The 22,262-nt window shown below is 34.4% G+C and overlaps 1 protein-coding gene across 2 annotated transcripts in view; it reads right to left on the reverse strand.

Annotated features, from left to right (window-relative positions):
- The window catches only part of TENT5D (terminal nucleotidyltransferase 5D), a 55,788-nt gene extending 33,789 nt beyond the window's left edge, over window positions 1-21,999 (reverse strand). For both annotated transcript variants that reach the window (XM_082715995.1, XM_082715994.1), the window contains exons 1-2: window positions 21,914-21,999; window positions 17,102-17,174 (exon numbers count right to left, since the gene is read on the reverse strand). The gene's annotated coding sequence lies outside the window, so the exon portion shown is untranslated. The remainder of the gene's footprint in view (window positions 1-17,101; window positions 17,175-21,913) is intronic.
- Window positions 22,000-22,262: the final 263 nt, after the last annotated feature.

The raw sequence follows: 22,262 nt of genomic DNA on the forward strand, positions 1-22,262 counted from the left end.
GCATTTTAGAAGGGCAAGTCAGCTTCTGAGCCAGCAGAGTAGACTTCTCCCTCAGAAGACCAAAAGAAAACCCTGCATATACCAAGTCTACTGATTAAAGCAAGCTCCAAAACACCAGATTCCAACTTAACTTCACAAAGAAATAAAAGCTTACCTACATAAAGGACCAAACACTCCCCACTGCAGGAAAGGAGGAACTCTGTAGAGGAAGGACCAGAGGGAAAGAGAAGCCAAAATAAAACAGCACAGTGTAAACAGCATACACTAGAATCACTTCCTGGAGATTTTGTTGTTGATATTATTAATGCTGTTTTTGCTCTCCCCCTCTCTTTTTTCTCTTTTTCTTTTTCTTTCTTTCCTTTTCTGGACAAAATGACTAGATGGAGAAATCTGCAGCAAAGGAAAGAAACAGAGGTAATACTCTCTGCCACAGATTAAATCAGTATGGATATTAAGTAAGATGTTGGAAGTGAAATTCAAAACAATGATTATAAAGATACTAGCTGGGCTTGAAAAAAAGGATAAAAGACACTAGAGAATCCCTCGCTGTATAAATAAAAGAACTAAAATCTAATCAGGCTGAAATATAAAATGATATTACTGAGAAGCAGTAAAAAATGGAGGCTCTAACTGCTAGGGTAAATAAAGCAGAAGAGTCAGTGATACTGAAGACAAAATGATGGAAAGTAAGGAAGCTGAGAAATAGAAGAACTATTACTTGATAATGAGGGAGGCTTAGAGAAATCAGTGACAGCATAAAGCTCAATATTTAAATAATAGGGGTCTGAGAAGAGTGGGAAAGACAGAGAGTGACAGAAGGATTATTTGAACAAATAGAGAAGAGAACTTCCTTAATCTGGGGAAGGAAACAAGCATTCAAGTCCAGGAAGCACAGAGAACTCCCAAAGAAATTGTTAAAAATAGGTCAACTCCTGGACATGTAATAGTAAAGCTTGCAAATTTCAGAGATGTAGAGAAAGTCCTTAAAGCAGCTTGGGAAAAGAGAACATTAAACTACAAGAATAGAAACATAAGGTTAGCAGTAGGCCTGTCCACAGAGGTTTGGCAGGACAGAAAGGGCTGACATGATATATTCACAGGGCTAAATAAGAAAAACATGCATCCAAGAATATTTTATCCAGAAAGGCTGTCATCCATAATGGAAGGAGAGATAAAGAGAATCTGGGACAAACAGAAACTTTAAAAAAATGCAATCACTAAAATAGCCCTGAAAGAAATATTTAAGGGGATCCTTTGCATGAAGAAAGAGCCCAAACTAACAAAGACCAGAAAGATCTACAGAAATAGCAAGCTTACAGGTAATAAAATGTCATTAACTTCATTTCTCTCAATAATTACTCCGAATATAATAGGATTAAATGCTCCATTAAAAAGACACAGGGTATCATATTGGATAAAACAAAACAAGAAACCAAAGCTCATTGAGATATGCTGTATACAAGAGACTCATTTTAGACCCAAAACCCCTCCAGATTGAAAGTGAGGGGGAGGAGAACTATTTATCATGACAATGGACATCTAAAGGAAACTGGGATAGCAATCCTTATATCAGACAAATTATATTATAAACCAAAGATTGTAGTAAGGGATGAAGAGGGACACTATATCATAATTAAAGAGTCTATCCAATAAGAATATCTAACAATTGTAAATAATTATGTCCCTAACTGATGAGCACACTATTACATAAATCAATCAATAACAAAATTAAAGAAACACATTGAAAATAATGCAATAATATTAGGGACTTTAATACCCCACTCATAGCAATGGACAGTTCATCTAAAGCAGATCAACAAGGAAACAAGAACTTTGAATGACACACTAGACCAGAGGGACTTCACAGATATATTCAGAGCATTTCATCCTAAAGCATCAGAATGTACATTCTTCCTGAGTAAACATAGAACCTTCTCCAGAATAGAAAACATGATGAGTCACAAATAGGTCTCAAAAAACAAAACAAAACAAAACAAAACAAAACAAAACAAACAAAAACAAATAGGTCTCAAACAGTACCAAAAGAATGGTATTATTCCCTGCATATTCTCAGACCACAATGCTTTAGACGTTTTTTAAATATTTTATGTATTTATTTGAGAGAGAGTGATAGAGATAGAGAGAGAGTGAGAGAGCATGAGCAGGGTGATGGGCAGGGGGAGAAGAATACTTCCCGCTGAGCAGGGAGCCCAATGCAGGGCTCTAGCCCAGGACTCTGGGATCATGACCTGAGCTGAAGGCAGATGCCTAACTGACTGAGCCACCCAGGCACCCCAGACCACAATGCTTTAAAACTTGAACTCAATCATAATTGAGTTCAAGAAAATTTGGAAGGAACACAAATACATGGAAGAGAAAGCATCCTACTAAAGAATGAATGGGTCAACCTGGAAATTAAAGAAGAGTTTAAAAAAATCATGAATGCAATGCAAATGAAAACACAACAGTACAGAACCTTTGAGAAGTAGCAATGGCGGTCCCAAGAGTAAAGTATACAACCATACAGACCTTTCTCAAGAAACAAGAAAAGTCTCAAATACACAAATTAACTTGAACCTTACAAAGCTAGAGAAAGAACAACAAATAAATACTAAATAAATCCAGCAGAAGAGAAATAAAGATTAGAGAAGAAATCAATGAAATAGAAAACAATAGTAGAAAAAATCAACAAAAGTATTAGCTGGTTCTTTGAATTAGTAAAATCAATTAACCCTTATCCAGACTTATCAGATAAATAAGAGAAAGGAACCAAATAAAATCGCAAATGAAAGAGAGATCACAACTAACACTGAAGAAATACAATTTTAGAAACATATTATGAGCAACTCTATGCCAACAAGTTAGGCAATCTGGAAGAAATGGATGCATTCCTATAAACATATAACCTATCAAAACTGAAAACTAAAGGAGCCCTATAACCAGCAAGGAAATTGAAGCAGTAATCAAAACTCTTCTAACAAACAAGAGCCTAGGATGAGATGGCTTCCCAGGGGAATTCTCCCAAACATTTAAAGAAAAATTAATACCTATTGTTCTGAAGATGTTTCAAAAAAACAGAAATGGAAGGAAAACTTCCAAACTCATTCTATGAGGACTTGATTTCAGAACTAAATATAGACCACACCAAAAAGGAGAAATATAGACCAATATCTTGATGAACATGGGTGTAAAAATTCTCACCAAGACACTAGCTAATACAATCCAACAGTAGATTAAAAGGATTATTCTTCACGACAAAATGGGTTTTATTCCTGGATGGCAAGACTGGTTTAGCATCCACAAATCAATCACTGTGATACATCACATTAATAAAAGCAAGGACAAGAACCATATGATCCTCTCAATTGGTGCATAAAAAACATTTAACAAAATGCAACATTTTTTTCTTCATTAAAACTCTCCATAGTATAGGGATAGAGGGAATATAGCTCAATATCATAAAAAATATGTATATTAAATGCCCCAAGAGATTACCATTCTCAACAGGAAAAAACTGAGAACTTTTCCTCTAAGGTTGCAAACACTACAGGAATGCTCACTCTCAACACTGATGTTTAACATAGTACTACAAGTACTCTCCTTAGCAACAGACAACAAAAAGAAATAAAAGACATTCAAATTGGCAAAGAAGAAGTCAAACTCCCACCCTTTGCACATGACATGATACTTTGTGTGGAAAATCCAAAATATTTCACCCCCAAATTACTAGATCTCATATAGGAATTCAGCAAAGTGGCAGGATATAAAATCAACACACAGAGATCACTTGCATTTCTTTGCACTAACAATGAGACAGAAGAAAAAGAAATTAAGGAATCAATACCATTTTCAATTGCACCAAATACCATAAGATACCTAGGAATAAACCTCACCAATCAGTTAAAGGACCTGTACTTTTAAAACTATAGAAAATTTTAGCATTTTATTCTCTCATTCATATATTCTTATCTGGATAAAATGACAAGGTGGAAAAACTCACCACAAAAAAAAGAACAAGAGACAGTACCAATGGCTAGAGAACTAATCAATATAGACATTGGTAATACGTTGGATCTAGAGTTCAGAATGATGATTCTCAAGATGCTAGCTGGGCTCGAAAAAGGCATGAGAGATATTAGAGAAAACCCATCTGGAGAAATAAAATCGCTTTCTGGAGAAATAAAATCCCTTTCTGGAGAAATAAAATAACTAAATTCTAACAAGGCTGAAATGAAAAAAATATATATATTAATGAGATGCAATAAAAACTGGAGCTCTTACTGTTAAAATAAATGAGGCAGAAGAGAGAATTAGTGATATTGAAGACCAAATGGTGGGAAATAAAGAAGCTGAACAAAAGAGAGACAAACAATTACTGGACCATGAGGGGAGAATTCGAGAGATAAGTGATACTATAAGACAAAACAATATTAGAATAATCGGAATTCCAGAAGAAGAAGAAAGAGACAGAGGAGCAGAAGGAATATTGGAATTATAGTAGAGAATTTCCCTAATATGGCAAAGGAACAAGTATCAAAATCCAGGAGGCACAGAGAAACCCCCTGAAAATCAATAAAAATAGGTCCACACCCTGTCTCTTAATAGTAGAACTTCAAGTCTTAGTGACAAAGAGAAAATCCTGAAAGCAACTTGGGACAAGAAGTCTGTAACATACAGGTATAAATATTAGATTGGCAGCAGTCTTATCCACAGAGACCTGGCAGGCCAGAAAGAACTGGCATGATATATTCAGAGCACTAAATGAGAAAAACATGCAGCCAAGAATACTATATCCAGCTAGGCTATCATTGAAAATAGAAGGAGTGATAAAAAGTTTCCAGGACGAACAAAAATTAAAAGAATTTGAAAACACCAAACCAGCCCTACAGGAAATATTGAAAGAGGTCCTCTAAGCAAAGAGAGAGCCTAGAAGTAGTAGACCAGAAAGGAACAGAGACAATATACAGCAACAGTCACCTTACAGGCACCTTACAGGCATTGTACAGGCAATACAATGGAACTAAATTCATATCTTTCAATAGTTACACTGAATGTAAATGGGCTAAATGCCCCAATCAAAAGACACAGGGGATCAGAATGGATTAAAAAAAAAAAGACCCATTGATATGCTGTCTGCAAGAAACTCATTTTAGACCCAAAGACACCTCCAGATTTAAAGTTAGGGGGTGGAAAACAATTTACCATGCTAATGGACATCAGAAGAAAGCAGGAGTGGCAATCCTTATATCAGATCAATTAGATTTTAAGCCAAAGACTATAATAAGAGATGGGGAAGGACACTATATCATACTCAAAGGGTCTGTCCAACAAGAAGATCTAACAATTTTAAATATCTAAGCCCCTAACGTGGGAGAAGCCAACTATATAAACCAATTAAAAACAAAATCAAAGAAACACATCAAAATAATACAATAATAGTAGGGGAATTTAACACTCCCCTCACTGAAATGGACAGATCATCCAAGCAAAAGATCAGCAAGGAAATAAAGGCCTTAAACAACACACTGGACCAGATGGACATCACAGATATATTAAGAACATTTCATTGCAAAGCAACAGAATACACATTCTTCTCTAGTGCACATGGAACATTCTCCAGAATAGATCACATCCTCGGTCCTAAATCAGGACTCAACCGGTACCAAAGATTGGGATCATTCCCTGCATATTTTCAGACCACAATGCTCTGAAGCTAGAACTCAATCACAAGAGGAAAGTTGGAAAGAACTCAGACACATGGAGGCTAAAGAGCATCCTACTAAAGAATGAATGGGTCAACCAGGAAATTAAAGAATAATTGAAAACATTCATGGAAACAAATGATAATGAAAACACAACGGTTCAAAATCTGGGGGACATAGCAAAGGCAGTCCTGAGAGGAAAGTATACAGTGATACAAGCCTTTCTCAAGAAACAAGAAAGGTCTCAAATACACACCCTAACCCTACACCTAAAGGAGAAGAAGAAAGAACAGCAAAGAAAGCCTAAACCTAGTAGGAGAAGAGAAATAATAAAGATCAGAGCAGAAATCAATGAAAGAGAAGCCAAAAGAACAGTAGAACAAATCAATGAAACTAGGAGGTGGTTCTCTGAAAGAATTAATATGATGGATACATCATTAGCCAGACTTATCAAAAAGAAAATAGAAAAGACCCAAATAAATAAAATCATGAATGAAAGAGGAGAGATCACAACCAACACCAAAGAAATACAAACAATTATAAGAACATACTATGAGCAACTATACACCGGCAAATTTTTTTTTTTTAAAGATTTTATTCATTTATTTGACAGAGAGAAATCACAAGTAGATGGAGAGGCAGGCAGAGAGAGAGAGAGAGAGAGGGAAGCAGGCTCCCTGCTGAGCAGAGAGCCCGATGCGGGACTCAATCCCAGGACCCTGAGATCATGACCTGAGCCGAAGGCAGCGGCTTAACCCACTGAGCCACCCAGGCGCCCTACACCGGCAAATTTGACAATCTGGAAGAAATGGATGCATTTCTAGACACATATAAACTACCAAAACTGAACAAGGAAGAAACAGAAATCCTGAAAAGACCCATAACCAGTAAGGATATTGAAGCAGCCATCAAAAAATCTCCCAACAAGCAAAGGGAGATGGGGGCCAGATGGCTTCCCAGGGAAATTATACCAAACACTTTAAGAATAATTAATACCTGTTCTCCTGAAACTGTTCCAAAAAATAGAAATGGAAGGAAAACTTCCAAACTCATTTTATGAGGCCAGAATTACCTTGACCCAAAACCAGACAAAGAGCCAATCAAAAAAGAGAATTACAGACCCGTATCCTTGACATACACAGATGCAAAAATTCTCATCAAAATTCTAGCCAATAGGATCCAACAGTACATTAAAAGGATTATTCACCACAACCAAGTGGGAGTTATTCCTGGGCGCAAGACTGGTTCAACATCTGCAAATGAATCAATGCAACACAATTATCAATTAATAAATAATCAATAATCAATTAATAAAAGAAAGAACAAGAATCATATGATACTCTCAGTAGATGCTGAAAGAGCATTTGACAAAGTACACCATCCTTTCTTGATCAAAACTTTTAAAAGTGTAGGGGCAGAGTGTACATACCTCAATATCATCAAAGCCATCTGAGAGAAACCCACAGTGAATATCATTCTCCATGAGGAAAAACTGAGAGCTTTTCCACAAAGATCAGGAACATGACAGGGATGTCCACTATCACCACAGCTATTCAACATAGTACTAGAAGTCCTAGCCTCAGCAATCAGAGAACAATAAGAAATAGATGGAATCCAAATTAGCAAAGAAGAAGTCAAATTCTCACTCTTTGCATATGATATGATACTTTTGTGCAAAGCCCAAAATACTCCACTCCAAAGCTGCTAGAACCCATACAGGAGTTCAGTAAAGTGTCAGGATATAAAATCAATGCACAGAAATCACTTGCATTTCTTTACACCAACAACAAGACAAAAGAAAGAGAAACTAAGGAGTCGATCCCATTTACAATTGCACCCAAAACCATAAGATACCTAGGAATAAACCTAACCAAAGAGGCAAAAAATCTGTACTCAGAAAACTATAAAGTACTCATATAAGAAATTGAGGAAGACACAAAGAAATGGAAAAGTGTTCCATGCTCATGGATTGGAAGAACAAATATTGTGAAAATGTCTATGCTACCTAAAGTAATCTACACATTTAATGCAATCCTTATCAAAATACCATCAGTTTTTTTCAAAGAAATGGAAAAAATAATCCTAAAATTTATATGGTGCCAGAAAAGACCCTAAATAGCCAGAGGATTGTTGAAAAAGAAAGCCAAAGTTGGTGGCATCACATTTCCAGACTTCAAGCTCTATTACAAAGTTGTCATCATCAACACACTATGGTACTGGCACAAAAACAGACACATAGATCAATGGAACAGAATAGAGAGCCCAGAAATAGACCCTCATCTCTATGGTCAACTAATCTTCGACAAAGCAGGAAGAATGTCTAATGGAAAAAAGACAGTCTTTTCAAAAAATGGTATTGGGAAAATTGGATAGCTACATGCAGAAAAATGAAACTGGACCATTTTCTTATACCACACACACAAATAGATTCGAAATGGATGAAAGACCTCAATGCATAATAGGAATCCATCAAAATCCTTGAGGAGAACACAGGCAGCAACCTCTTCAACCTCAGCTGCAGGAACTTCTTTCTAGAAACTTTGCCAAAGGCAAGGGAAGCAAGTGCAAAAATGAACTCTTGGGACTTCGTCAAGATCAAAAGCTTTTGCACAGCAAAGGAAACAGTCAACAAAACCTAAAGACAACTGACAGAATGGGAGAAGATATTCACAAATGACATATCAGATAAAAGGCTAGTATCCAAAATCTATAAAGAACTTATCAAACTCAACACCCAAAGAACAAATAATCCAATTAAGAAATGGGAAAAGGATGTGAACAGACATTTCTGCAAAGAAGACATCCAGATGGCCAACAAAAACATGAAAAAATGCTCCATATCACTCGGCATCAGGGAAATACAAATCAAAACCACAATCAGATACCACCTCACACCAGTCAGAATGGCTAGAATTAACAAGTCAGGAAATGACAGATGTTGGAGAGGGTGCAGAGAAAAGGGAACCCTCTTACACTGTTGGTGGAAATGTAAGCTTGTGTAGCCCCTTTGGAAAACAGTATGGAGGTTCCTCAAAAAGTTTAAAATAGAGCTACCATACAACCCAGCAATCTCACTACTGGGTATTAACCCTAAAGATATAAATGTAGTGATCCAGAGGGGCACGTGCACCAGAATGTTTATAGCAGCAATGTCCAGTATAGCCAAACTGTGGAAAGAACCTTGATGTCCATCAACAGATGAATGGATAAAGATGATGTGGTACACACACACACACACACACACACACACACACACACACTGGAATACTATGCAGCCATCAAAAGAAATGAAATTTTTGCCATTTGCAAAGTCATGGATGGAACTAGAGGGTACTATGCTTAGTGAAATAAGTCAGTCAGAGAAAGACAATTTTCATATGATCTCCCTGATGTGAGCAATTTAAGAGGCAGAGTGGGGAGTTTGGGGGTTAGGGAAGGAAAAAAATGAAACAAGATGGCATTGGGAGGGAGAAAAACCAGAAGAGACTCTTAATATCATAAAACAAACTGAGGGTTGCTGGAGGATGGGGGGTATGGAGAGGGTGGTTGGGCCATGGACATTGGGGAGCGTATGTGCTATGGTGAGTTAGTGAGTGCTGTGAAGTGTATAAGCCTGACGATTCACAGACCTGTAACTCCTGTGGCAAATAATACTTTATATGTTAATAAAACTAATGAATTTTTAAAAAGCTGTAATCTTCAAGACATTATGGTATTGGTACAAAAACAGACACATAGATCAATGGAACAGGACAGAGAACCCAGAAACGGACCCTCAGTTCTATGGTTGACAAACCTTTGACAAAGCAGGAAAAAATATCCAGTGGAAAAAAGACTGTCTTCAACAAATGGTGTTGGGAAAATCGGACAGCCACATGCAGCACAATGAAACTGGACATTTTTAATACACCATCCACAAAAACAAACTCAAAATGGATGAAAGATCAAATGTGAGACAGGTATCCCATTTGTGGGAATGCAATCTGGTAAAGTCACTCTGGAAAATAGTATGGAGGTTCCTCAAGAAGTTAAAAATAGAGCTATCCTGCAACACAGCACAACTAGATATTTACCTAAGGGTTACAAATGTACTGATCCAAGGAGCACCTGCATCCCAATGTTTATAGCAGCGATGTCCAAAATAGCCAAATTATGGAAAGAGCCAAGATGTCCATCAAAGGATGAATGGATAAGGAAGATGTGGTATATATACATAATGGAAAAATACTCAGCCATCAAAAGAAACAATCTTTCCATTTGCAGTGATGTGGATGGAACTAGAGGGTATTTTGTTAATGATGAAGTCAGTGAGAGAAAGAGTATTATCATATGATGTCATTCATTTGGGGAATTTCTGAAACTAAATAGAAGATCATAAGGGAAGGGAGGGGAAAATAAAATAACACGAAATCAGAGAGTGAGACAAACCATAAGTGATTCTTACCTATAAGAAAAATACTGAGGGTTGCTGGAGGGGAGGTGGGTGGGGGGATGGGGTAACTGGGTGATGGGCATTAAGGAGGACATGTGATAGAATGAGCACTAGGTGTTATATGCAACTGATGATTTTCATATCATCATATGCAAATGATGATTCCCAATTCAATTCTGATGATTCTTAGAATTCTAACTCTGAAACTAATAGTACACTATATGTTAATTAATTGAATTTAAATTTTTTTTTATAAAAAATGAGATAGTATTTTTCTTAAAGTAGCAATTTCAAATAAGATGGAAACAAAGATTTATGTACCAAAATACTCAATGTGGATTAAACATTTGAAAAAGGTTAGATACTTTATACAAAATAAACCATTAACTATCTAAAATCACCTCAAAATAGACAATTAACCAGACATTTAAAATCATTTCAACATGGTATTTGAAGGGGCACATGCCCCCAGTGTTTATAGCAGAAATGTCAACAATAACCAAAATATGGAAAGAGCCCACATGTCATTCAACAGATGAATGCATAAAGAAGATGTGGTGTGTGTATATATATACATATATGTATATGTATGTATATATGTATATGTATATATTTTATTACTCGGTCATCAAAAAGAATGAACTCTTGCCATTTACCACCATATAGATGGAACTAAAGGGTATTACATTAAGTGAAATAACTTAACTCAGTGAAAAAGAGAATTACAAACATATGATTTCACTCATATGTGGAATTTAAAAAACAAAACTGATGAACACAAGAGAAGGGAAGGGAAAGTAAAACAAGATGAAAACAGAGAGGAAGATAAACCATAACAGACTCTTAAGTATAGGAAACAAAATGAGGGTTGATAGAGGGGGAGTAGGTGGGGGAATGGGGTAACTGGGTGATGGGCATGAAAGACAGCACTAGAAGTAATGAGTACTGGGTGTTGTATGCACAGATGAATCACTAAATTCTACCTCTGAAACTAGTAATATGGTATATGTTAATTTTTAAAAATTAAAAAAATAATAAAACCATTTTAAAAGAATACATAATAGTGGAAAATTTCAAGATATTAATATTGGATACAAAATGTTACATACTATGATCCAAATTATGAAGAATATGATATACATATCATACATATAGGCTGAAAAAATAAAATATAATAGGCTATCTTTTGGTAATATTTCAGTTTTTAAAAACTTTTTTGTCATTCCTGCAATTTTCTTCATAAACATGACATTTAGAATCCAAAAAATGGGATTTAAAACACAAAAACAGCTGAGCATAGTAGAAGGAAAGGAAAAACAAAATAAGATAAAAACAGAGAGGGAGGTAAACCATAAGAGACTCTTAATTATAAGAAACAAACTGAGGGTTGCTAGAAGAGAAGTGTGGGGGGGGATGGGATAATTGAGTGATGGCCATTAAAGAAGGCATTTGGTATAACAAGCACTGAGTGGTATATGAAACTGATGAGTTACTAAATTCTACCTCTGAAACTAATAATGAACTATATGTTAAGTAAATTGAACTTAAACACAAAATTTCTTAAAAATATATAACAATTTCATTATCAACTTGAGGTTTAGTTGTGGTATATTACATCAGAGTTGAATGCAAAAAAATTTGCAGTTTTTTGTTTCTTATGATTAATAAATATTTATGAAGAAACTAACTAACCATAATGCTAGGTAATAAGGATAAAGAGTATCCCAAAACCATTTTCTTTAGAATTTATCAAGCAGCATATAAGATTTCTTTTTATTTATTTATTTTTTAAAAGATTTTATTTATTTATTTGACAGAGAGAGATCACAAGTAGATGGAGAGGCAGGCAGAGAGAGAGATAGAGAGAAGCAGGCTCCCTGCTGAGCAGGGAGCCCAATGCAGGACTTGATCCCAGGACCCTGAGATCACGACCTGAGCTGAAGGCAGTGGCTTAACCCACTGAGCCACCCAGGCGCCCCTAAGATTTCTTTTTAAATGCTAGGTAACATTATTTCAAATGTTAAGAGTCTATCATATTTCTGTCTTGAGTTTTTGCTGATGCATTTTCAAAATCCCATTCATTTAGACATCCAGAATGAAATGTTTCTTTAGGACAAAGATAAATTTTAAGTACAATTCTTAGTATGATTGTTACATTTGGGTTTTTGTTCTTTAAATTTCTATTTGAGAACATTTGTATTTGCTATGAAATGCCTCTTTCCTTTTAATCAGCATAAAAAATAAATGATATTCATGACATGAAAAACTTCCTTTTTAATCTTTAATCTCTTTAATCTTCTTGATTAAATATGATTAACAGAAAAAGAAACAACATTCAAATAAAATAGGATATTATTTGAGTAACCCAAGCCCCCTAAATCACTTGTACCTGATGTTTTCAGATAACTGAAGCAAAAATAATCAGTATGTACACATATAAGTGGGAGTTCATATAGCTTTTATATCTGAGTTCCCTTAATAACACTTAGTTTAAATTCTGGCAAAAATAAGAGCTTTATTAACACTGAGTGAAACAACATAACTATTCACTAGTGTTATAACTGGTGGTTTGAGGAAAAAGAAGTCAATAGAAGAAATAAATTCCTGCTTCCATACACTCATGCACCTGGCATGGACCTTATTTGCATAATATAACATTATTAACTAAATATTCGCCTTAATTGCACTGTATCCTATGAATTCCAGGAAACCTTCCTGAGTCTAAATATAGAAACCTAGGTTGAGCTTGAGATTCCTTGGTTAAGCGTGACTTTAAAAGTATCCAAAAGGGTTGGTACTGAGGATGAATATGAGAATTAGTAAGAAAAGAAATTAGGGAAAAGCTAATAAGAAAGGAGAAAGGAACACTAAGAGAAATAATGCTAGTATAAATAAAACAGAAGAAATATAAAAGAATAATATAATGCAGAATATGCTTATCAAATATATATCCATAATCTTTCTTTCACTCCCTCTACCTAAAGTTGAGTAACTGCTCATTAAAGCCATACTTTACTTATTAATGTAATTGTCAAAGGGAATTTTCAAAATGATCTTTTCTACCACGTTTATAAACACATCTTAAATGAAGGGTTATCTGTAGGGTGAAATAAAAAAATGAAAGGCTTCATTCACACTAACCTGATGTATAGTCTTTAGCAAGTTCCATAACCTTTCTTTTTCCCTCCATTCATACATTTATTTGTGCCTCTCTAAACTTTGTAACTTACCTCCAGTTAGGGAAACTTCAGTTAGATAGACACGAAATGTTCGATTTCTTTTAACAAAGAATTAAATTTGAAAAAAAAAAGAAATAGGTTATTAACTTTTGTGTAGTCTGGATCATCACCTATGTCTCATTATGCTTCAGCTTAGGACCTGACTTAGAAATAGGTCAAATGGATTTAGTTATCATACAAAGTCACTTTTTTGATTTCAGAGAACTGAGATACCATGATGTCTGGAATAATTTGTGAAATGAAATTTTAAGCCTTTTTTGGCCAAACACGGAATTTGAGACTTGTTGTGGTAAAAGTGGTTTATCTCAATGAAAAATCTAATAAATTCCATTTGAATAAATTCCTCTCAAGAGTGCCCATATGATTAGCTTCTTACTATTCTACATTTTTTCCATAAATTTTTATTTTTTTTCTTTACATTCTTGTCAGAATTTGCCTTTTAATTGACTGCCTCTTTTATTCTAGTTTTATGATGGATCACGGGATATATATTTCCCCTCTATATCATCACATTCCTTACCTAATACGCATTTTAGAAAGAGTAATATACATGAAAATGTTACTTTTCAGGATACCTCAACTACAACTGATCAACAATAGTCTTTAAAATTGTGAGGTTCCGAGAAGAGGGAAGCATATGACAAACCTTCTAGACCAAGGCTATGATAATCAAACAGACAATGGAGGATATACTCAAACTTTGTTTTCTTTTGCCTGGTACACTGACATTATCCTGTAGACAGTCTTAACTTTTGACTGAAAAGAACATAATAAAAGCTATTCTGGATTAGTCCATCCTCCTCAGTATTCTGTTATCAGTTGTGCAGTTCTGAGCACATACTAGGCAATCAATATTTCATTGAACTGTTCTTGCATATCTGACTTCTAAACTATCCCATATAAAAACCATAAATTCTTCCAATAAATGCATGCAAATTTAACTCCTGTTTGAATCTTCACTTTCAGTAGACAAAACCTTTTTTAACATATAAAATACTTTTCATTTATCTTAATGCAGCTATTTCTACCCTATGTCCCAGTATTCTACTTCCAGCACACACCTTAGAGAACTCTTGCAAATATGTACCGTGTTATACAGTTAGTCACCAGAGCATTTCTTGTAATTGGAAAAGAATATGAAAACAACCTACAAATTACCATGAAGAGGGAATGGATAAATAAAATGAGCCATATTTATATGATAAATTATATGATAAAATATTTATAGGATAAATTATTAAATATATACATGTATAAATATCAAAATGGGTAGGTCTCGTAAGTAATGTTGAGTAAAAGTTATGGAACCTAGACATATACTAAGGGTAATATTGATATAAATTTAAAGACATGTATAATATATTGTATATTTCCCATGAATGTATATTTATGCATGGAAAAGAGTAAGCACAGTACTTCATGAAAGTAGTTGTTTCCAAGAGGGAGAGCAAAGAATAAGACTAGTGAGTGTAGTCAAAGGAGACTTCAAATTCACTATGCTGTTTTATTTATTTTATTTTAAGGGGCGCCTGGGTGGCTCAGTGTGTTAAGCAACTGCTTAGCAGGGGGTCTGCTTCTCCCTCTGACCTCTCCCCTCTCATGCTCTCTCTCTCAAATATATAAGTAAAATCTTAAAAAAAAGGGGGGGGTGTCTGTTTAAAAAAAAAAGAACTGGAAACAAGTGTGACAAAATACTGACTATTGTCAGGGGACCTGGGCAGCACAGTTAGTTAAACATTCAATACTTGGCTTTGGCTCAGGTCCTGATCTCACATCTTGATCTTAAGAGTCCTGAGATCCATTTTTCTCCATGCTCAGCAGGCAGTCTGCTTGTCCCTCTCCCTCTGCTCCTCCTCCTCCCCCTTATCTTTCAAAAACAAACAAATTAATGTTTTAAAAATATTGACTGTTGTAAATTCTTAGAAGAGTTAGAAACATGGATGTTTAATATTTTTATATATTCTGTATTTTAAAAATTTCTCATAAAAATAAATTTTCTTATAAAACTACAAAGAGACTCATGTAATACTGATAGCATATACTATAAACTTATTAAAAACAAAAAATGGAATACTTCCCTCTATGACTGAGTAGGGCTGAGTCACAGAAAGATCACCAACTCTTAGTTGCTTAAGATACTAGGAACAAATTCATATTTGCTCTACCCATATACTCCATGATTTTATGCTGAGTCAATCAACCCATTCACTCTATGGAAAATATGAAATATTCTATTAATATGAGTCTAGTCTGATCCAAGCACTTCTAGAACTTTTTGTAACTCCTTCTCTGGCCCCACCCTTGACATTAATTTTTTCTCATTAAGTGATGAACAGAAATGCCACAATGTTTCCAAAGACAAAGGTACCATGGTTTTATATCAGAATGATTTTCGCTTGTGTTTCAAATCCCTTTCTTGATGTTTACCTCTTTGTTAAGGATTTCTTGGCTGCAGGAGACATTACTAAGTTATCATTTCTGAGAGCCTCTGGGTATTCTAACATTCAGGGTAATCTCATTTAAACTTCATAATAAATCTGGGGAATAAATACTATTACCCCTGTTTTTGCAAATGAGGAAATTGAAACAAAGAAATTAAATAACTTGTCCTAGATAATCATGTATTAAATATAAGAAGCAGAAAATCAAATCTAGCTCTCAATGACTCTAAATGTTCTGTTCTTTCTAATGCCTTCAAAGTGAAAAATTTTATAACGACTTCATAATCTCTTTCTTGGATCCAATTTTACCAATTTCAGTGAAATAGTTCAAAATCTAGACATGTTATGGTGCATTGCATTTTCCATGGTTATCCCTAAAAAAGAATAAGCTGAGAGATGTTTCATTGTTGTTATTTAGATGCTTTGTTGGTAATGTTGTGTATCTGTTGACTTAATATAAAGGCAGCACTAGATAATTCTAGAGCTAGATTAGTGGTTCTTAACTGGAAGTGATTTTATTCTCCAGAGGATATTTGGCAATCTCTGGAGACATTTTTGGTTGTCACAACTTTGGAGGTGGTAGGAAGCTACTGGTATCTAGAGGGCCAAGGATGCTGTTAAATGCCCTACAATGTACAGTGAAGTCCTCCAAAACAAATAATTGACCAGCCCAAAATGTCTATAGCATTGGATAAAAAAAACCATAAGTGACTCTTAATCTCACAAAACAAACTGAGGGTTGCTGGGGGGAGGGGGTTTGGGAGAAGGGGGTGGGATTATGGACATTGGGGAGGGTATGTGCTTGGGTGAGTGCTGTGAAGTGTGTAAACCTGGTGATTCACAGACCTGTACCCCTGGGGATAAAAATATATGTTTATAAAAAATAAAAAAATTAATTAAAAAAAAAACCCTGACACAAGGGTAAGAATTGTGGAGTACACTACAGCTGACTTTAGGAAAAATAATATTTGAAAATAATAGAATGTATGTTAAGTATACTGGAATTTTAAAACTTTAAGAAATAGAATATATGTACTAAAATATAGAGAAGTCAAAGAAATTACAAAACATTCTAACACTGTTCTAACCCATTATCAGATAAATTTCTAAAACCATGAGAATGACTTTGAGAGAATTTTGACTTGAGATTCCACAATCAGTCTATGGTAAGAAAGTAATAGTAAATAAAAGCAGTATCTATAACTAAGTGTGTGGTGCTGTGGTCAGGAAAATGGGATACAAGAGTAGAGAGTAATAGACTTTTAAGAGAGTATTTTTTTTTTTTACCTTGCCTTCACCTTTCTGATAAGTCTCTTATTTTTGCTTTTTCTTTTCTTAAAGAGTTTTCTTCAACCAGCTCCTAGATGGTAAAATAATAGAGATATGGAAAAGTTTTATTAAAAATGAGTTTCTCTATGAGCACCTACACCTATATTAAAGAATTTTGGAATCATACAACTCTCAAAACTAATTTGAAATTATCCCAGAGTGGGAAAGTATCTCTAATAATAGCAGATGCTTTATTCTTTTTCACCATTTCACCCTTTAAGAATCAATCAACTCATCTAATGACAAGATATAATTGCATTGATCATTCAAGTTTTAAAAAGTTTTCCTAGTAAAGTCAAATTTTCAAGCCTTGAGTGCTCTGTTAAAAATCAAAGATTTCTAGAGAAATTCTCTTTCTGATAACTATGTATTACAATCACCAAATATCACCATTTATTATTAAAATAACAAGGAAATCTTAAGAATTATCACTTATAAAATGGTAAATGTATCTATTTTTCCTAACTATCCAAGACTTCCCTTTTTAAAGTTTTATTTATTTATTTGTCAGAGACAGAGACAGAGACAGAGAGAGAGAGAGAATAGGCAGGAAGAGTGGCAGGCAGAAGCAGAGGGAGAAGCAGGCTCCCTGCTGAGCAAGGAGCCTGATGTGGGACTTGATCCCAGGACTCTGGGATCATGACCTGAGCCAAAGGCAGCCACTTAACCAACTGTGTCACCCAGATGTCCCTATGACTTTTCTATTCAGTTGAATCTTACACTCAGTTACTGCAGTCACTCAAACCCATTCTTCTTGTCTTTGAACTTTTGTTCCTACATCATCATCTATTCACCTGAACTAATAGAATTTTAACTCTTCTGTAGCTCTAATCTTTCTCTTGCCACTTGAAGAGTGTTAGGCTAGGAAATTCTGAAAATAAAAAACCAACAGAAAAATGAAACCAGTTAGGTGTTTGTTGCCTGCCTGGGGAAAAACTTTTCCCATTATGAACAAGAAAGACCCAACGAAGAAACAAAACAGAGGATCATAGTGGAAGGGAGGGAAAAAATAAAATAAAATGAAATCAGAGAGGAAGACAAACCATAAAAGACTCTTAACTATAAGAAACAAACATGGGCAGGACTGGAAGAGATTATGCTGAGTGAAATGTCAAGCAGAGAGAGTCAATTATCATATGGTTTCACTTATTTGTGGAGCATAACAAATATCATGGAGGACAAGGGGTGTTAGAGAGGAGAAGGGAGTTGGGGTAAATTGGAAGGGGAGGTGAATCATGAGAGACTATGGACTCTGAAAAACAATCTGAGGGGTTTGAAGTGGCGGGGGGGGGTGGGAGGTTGGGGTACCAGGTGGTGGGTATTATAGAGGGCAGGATTGCATGGAGCACTGGGTGTGGTGAAAAAATAATGAATACTGTTTTTCTGAAAATAAATAAATTAATTTTAAAAAAAAGAAACAAACTGAGGGCTGTTGGAGGAGAGATTGGTGGGGAAATGGGAAGACTGGGTGATGGTCATTAAGGAGGGCACTTGATGTATTGAATACTGAGCAGCCAATGAATAACTGAACTCTACATCTGAAACTAATGATACACTATATGTAAATTAGTTGAATTTAAATAAAATAACTTAAAAAAAGGAAAGACCCTAAGATGTGGATGGAGCTAGAGAGTATTACACTAAGTGAAATAAGTCAGTCAGAGAAAGACAAATGCCATATGATTTCACTCATATGAGGAATTTAAGAAACAAAACAAATGCTCATGGGGAGAAAAAAGAGAGGCAAACAAAGAAACAGACTCTTCACTATAGAGAAAACACTGATGACTATCAGAGGGGAGGTGGGAGCATGGGTTAAATAGGTGATGGGGATTAGGGGGTGCACTTGTGACGAGCACCAGGTTGTATAGAAGTGTTGGATCACTAAATTTTACACCCAAAATTGATATTACACTGTATGCTAACTGAAACTTAAATAATGAAGTCATTTGATACAATATAACAAAAATGTGTTATCACAAAACTGAAATTAAAATTTTTAAAAATTAAATAATTTAGATTTTAAATGAAAATTTTTAATAAATATTTTTAACTTTAAAAGGCAAAGCTTATTCTTTTTAACACAATAGATTGTAAAATATTTAGAAAGCTAAGAATGATAAACCATGAAAATAACTCAACTTACTGAGGGAATTATTATAATTTACCACATTAGCTTTACTTGAATAACATCAAATTTTAATATATTCAATAGATGCGGAGTGAACTTAAGATAGTGTATTTGTTCTTTAGATCTCAATGATCTTGGTAAAAATTCACAAATATTTTAAAACAAATCTTTCTAAGTAACCATAATTGAAATTTTCCATTTCTGAGTTTATCAACTAATAAACTGATACTGCTTCAGTTAAACTTTCATACTTAGAATTAACTAAGTTCCAAAAGAACAGTTTGGGAGGTCCTACACTTGTCATTTTTATCATTATAGCCCTGTTCAAAGGGTGAAGGGAGAAAGGCATTTGTCTATTTAGGTGAGACAAGGTTAGCAGTATTACTAAATCTGGAAGAGTGGAAGAAATACAACCAAGATCTAAGATAACACAAAATCATAAGAAATATAAATATAATAAACAATAAATGAATACTAGTTCCTATGGTGAGAGAGAAAAATTGTATTGTTAAAGACTACATCTGGCTTTAAAAAGTTTAACTTTAATTATCACTGTAATAAAATAAACATTTGCAGATTTCATCCTAATATACTTAGGAGACTTAAATTCTTGATCTTAAGTGTTTAGAATATATGTTAATATAACCCTAATATATTTTCAGAGGCTATGTTAACCTGGAAACAACACAAATATCCATTAGGACAATGAATAAAAAATTACAAAATGCTCATGCAGTGGAATACAGCAGTAAAAATGAATCAACTATGGTTACAAGAAATAATGAAGACAAGGAACAATATGAATTACAAAAGCAAGTCAGTGAAGAAAAAACACTATGATTTACAGAGTTTAGAAATATGCAACAGTAAATAATATGTTGTTTAGGAATGCAAATGTGATGATAAAACCATAAAGAAAACCTGGGAAATTATATATAAATTTGAGCAGCAGTTGCCTCTAAAAGGGGAAGGAAAGAAATGTGATTAGGGAAGGGGTACACAAGGGAATTTAAAAGGAATGGTAGTTTTCTTAAACTTGGCCACCAGTGTTTGTTGCATTGCTTTTTATTCTGTATTCATGTTTTACAAGTATTTTACAGGTATTCAATATTTAATAAAAACAATTAAAATTTGATGTCTTTCCTTTCTATACTTTCTTTGTAATAAAAATAAGTTTATTATTTTAAGATATTTCAATTCCTTGCTTCAACAGCAACAATATGCACATAATTTAAGTATTTCTATTACTATACCTAAGATCAAAAATAAATTCTAAATTTAAGACATAAGATGTCCAAGAAAAACATGAGGGCAATTTTTGGAGTCAAAATTAGTTCATAACTCATAAAAATAAAAACAATATCTGAATTTTCTCAGTTGTTCCAAGATATATGTTATGCATTTTTTTCCTAACCTAACATGGATAATAACAAATTTGCTAACTGAACAAATATCTTTAGATCTTAATTCTACTAAAAACCTTATTTGATCCTAAAGATCCCTTTTAAGAAGTTCTACAATAAGCAAAACACTTTAAAAACACTTTTTAAAAAGGCTTATTTTCTAGGTTACCTACATATAACTAAAAATAACAAATAAACATGGAAATTCATAAGCTTTAATGGATTGTTCTAGTCTACATGCAGATTTACTATAGCGCTGTATTAATACACATTAAGCATTTAGGGAAGAACTTTTTTAAAAATACTTTTTCACTTTCATACCAAAAAAAGCTCTCAGTGAAATACAATTGTTTATCTAGCATGTAAAACGATGAAAGCATGATGAAATCTGCTAAGTTTTTTGTCTCTGTAAAGGTAAATCTTGAATCTGAAACATATATAGACAGAGCAAGATCAAAAAGTAAATACAGTCTTTACACAATTCATTTATGTAAGTGGTTTCCAGATTGTACTTTCCCTGAAACTTTAGAGAAAAGATAAAAAGGTTTTTCAATATCAAGGGTTTATAATTAGTTAACAGTCTGATGCCTACAAATCTTCATTAACACAAAAATGTAAAACAGTACCTTTCAGAACCATTTTGGTGCAACAGGAAACAATTCTAAAGATAGAAAGGCCATTATATATTCATTATTTCCCCCACATATTGAAATTTTAAAGATGAGAAAAAATTTAAATCTAAACGTATAGAATTCCTCAATAAGAGAATAATTATTCTAGCTAATTTTCCCCAAAGCATGTCTTGGAATTTCCAAGAGTTTTGACTTAAAATATAGCAATACCGTCAAAGATAGCCTTTCTTCCTATAAATCTAGAGAAGGCGTATAATAAATTACCTTGAATATTTTAATGTCACATATAAAATGCCAAACAGTATTTAGTGTTTCATTAAGCCCCCATCCCTTACAATTTGGAGAGATTTCATAGTAATTTTTGTATTTTACCCTTCTGTGAAAAATAAGAAAAATTTATTACGAATTTGTATTTTACAGCAACTTCACTTCTTAAACCTGGGTTTACTTTGATTTATCCATCTAACTCAAAGTATTAAGAATCATAATCTTTTTTAAAACTTCAGCTGAACCTCACAACTCAAAATTTCCAACCCCGCTTATCCCATATTTCCTCACTTCATAGGGTTATATACATTTCTAAAGTACTGTAGAAACCCTATACCTTTTCCTTCATCCGTAGGACTTAAACTCTGAGAACAGAAGGGAGGGGTTAGCCTGAAATCTGAGGAAAGAGTTGGAGCAGAAAGTCAAGTAGAGTTCAGAGTACGACAAAAGAACTAGACGGTTAGCTGGGTGAGGAAATCCGTTAGGGGCTGGTTTAAGGACGTGAGGGGGAGGGGCATAACCCTTAGTGCCCGCCACCGCCCCCAAGCGACTGCTGCCTATCAGCCTCTTGGAGGTGCCGCCATTTTGAGGTTACACCAGCCCCGCCCCTCGGTCGTAGGCGGTTCCTCACCGGGCAGTCTAGGCACGGAATCAGGAAGTACGATTGTAAACCTAAAAGCCAGGCT

Source organism: Mustela nivalis, assembly GCF_964662115.1.
Source record: "Mustela nivalis genome assembly, chromosome: X".
In the NCBI taxonomy this organism is placed as follows: Eukaryota; Metazoa; Chordata; class Mammalia; order Carnivora; family Mustelidae; genus Mustela; species Mustela nivalis.